Source organism: Vombatus ursinus, unplaced genomic scaffold (assembly GCF_900497805.2).
Source record: "Vombatus ursinus unplaced genomic scaffold, bare-nosed wombat genome assembly UNPS02004734.1, whole genome shotgun sequence".
Taxonomy (NCBI): domain Eukaryota; kingdom Metazoa; phylum Chordata; class Mammalia; order Diprotodontia; family Vombatidae; genus Vombatus; species Vombatus ursinus.
Genome location: NW_020944512.1, coordinates 157734 through 159980, shown reverse-complemented (window position 1 = coordinate 159980; position 2247 = coordinate 157734).

Below are 2247 nucleotides of genomic sequence, written 5' to 3'. Positions count from 1 at the left end.
ATTATTATTATTATTATTATTATTATTATTATTATTATTATTATTATCATCCTACAGTCACCAGGCCTCCAGACCGGGGATGACTTTATTCCCTGAACCTTCCACTGACCTCCTGCTCAACTCAAGCAGTGTTTATAGAGTTATACAGGAGTGTGCTGGGAAATATTTAACAACTGGACTCTCTAGGGAAAAATACATGTGCATACACACTTTCAAGTTTAACATGCATTATTAATCCTTTCTTATCTAGACCCTCAACAAAATAAAAAAAAATCAAACTGATTTGTAGCAGAAGTGCAAATACTCACACTGTGATTAGAGTTGGCTCCAGCACACCCCCGAAATACATCCTTGAATGAGAATTAGGAGACATATTAGAGAGAGGTTGTGTAGGCAGAAACAGAAACAATTAGCAACAGTCTGGATATGTAAAGTGAATGAGAGTGAGGAGTCAAGGATGACACTGATTTTGAAAATTTGGGTTCTGGGTATATAGTGGACCTCTTGAAATAGAGAAATTTGGAAGGGGAGAATGGTTTGGAAGGAAAGACAATGACTTGTTTTGGACTTTGAGATTACTATGGGACATCCAGTTTAATTTTTCAATTGATAATTATAGCTCAGGAAAGAGCCTTGGATATATAGATCTAGGAATAATCTGCATAGATGTTATCATTGAACCCATGGGAGCTGATGAGATCACTAAATAAGACAGTATAGAGAGAACAGAGAATAGGGCTCAGGAGAGTGAGCCTTGGGCTATAACCCATAGTTGAAAAGGAGCAGCAGTCAGACAGGTAGAGAGCAAGTTAGTAGTATTATGAAAACCCAGAAAAGAGAGAAATATCCAAGAGGAGAAAATGATCAATAGGGCCAAATGCTGCAAAGAGATCATGATGGATGAGGATTGAGACAAGACCGATAAATTTGACAATTAAAGATCGTTGGTTTACCTAAAAATCCACTTCTAGGCATATACCCCAAGAAGGTCATTAATTGAAAGAAAGAAAGGTTGCATATACACCAAAATATATATAATGGTGTTTTTTGTGGTAGCAAAGAATTAGAAATAAAACAAATGTCCATTAGTTAGGGACTGGCCAAACAAATTATGGCACATGAATGTAATAGAATATTACTGTACTTTAAGAAACAGTAAATGGGGGCAGCTAGGTGGCACAGTGGATAGAGCTCTGGTCTTGGAGTCAGGAGGACCTGAGTTCAAATATGACTTCAGACACTTGACACTTACTAGCTGTGTGACCTTGGGCAAGTCACTTAACCCTGATTGCCTCACCAAAAAAAAGAAAAGAAACAGTAAATGATGGATACAGAGAAGCATGGAAATATTTAAATGAACTGATATAAAGTGAAGTAAGCAGACCCAGTAAAATAATATACATAATGACTATAACAATGTAAATGGAAGGAACAACAATTACAAAAACAATTAAGCATTAAAGTTTGTAAAATTACAAAGAACAAATTTATCTCAAAAGAAGAGATATGAGAAGACTCCTCCCTCTCCTTATTTGAACAGGTGAGAAGTTCACAAACAAAGGTGTGAAACTTTGCATGAGTTGTCAGATTTTTTCCTACTGTTTTCAACTGACCAATTTTGCTGATTTTTTTCCTCTTTCTCTTTCAAAAAGTCATATATTACAAGAGATGCCTTTCTAGAAAGGGAGTAGGGTGGGGGTGGTGGAGGCACACAGGGGAAATTTAGGCAATGTAAAAAGAACAAGTGTAACAAGAGTTTAGTACTTGCCTAGTACTTGCCTACTTGACACCTAAAATGGTGTCATCCAAGTAGAAAATACAAAAGAGATTACTGGTAACTTTGAAAAGAGTAATTTTAGTTGCAAGATTAGGTCAAAAGCCAAAATAAAGACTTAAAAGTGAGTGAAAGGAGAGAAGGTGGAGGTGTAGATGGCTTTTTCAAGGAATCTAGTCGGGAAAGGAAGGAGAGACAGATAAAGGAGTTGTTAAGGATGGGTAAGTTGTGGGGATGTTTGTATACAGCAAGGAAGAATTCAGCAAATAGGGAGAGAATGAAGACTAATTAGAGAGAAGGTGGAGATGATAGGGCATTCTACTAGAGAAGATGAGAGGGGATATAATTTAGGGTGTGTGTAGAAGGTTTGGCTTGGCAAAGAGAAGGGCTATCTCTTCAATAGAAATGAGAGTAAAAGGTGAGATGGCAGAGGGATATGAGGTGAGAATGGAAGAAGAGAAGAGGGTCTAGAA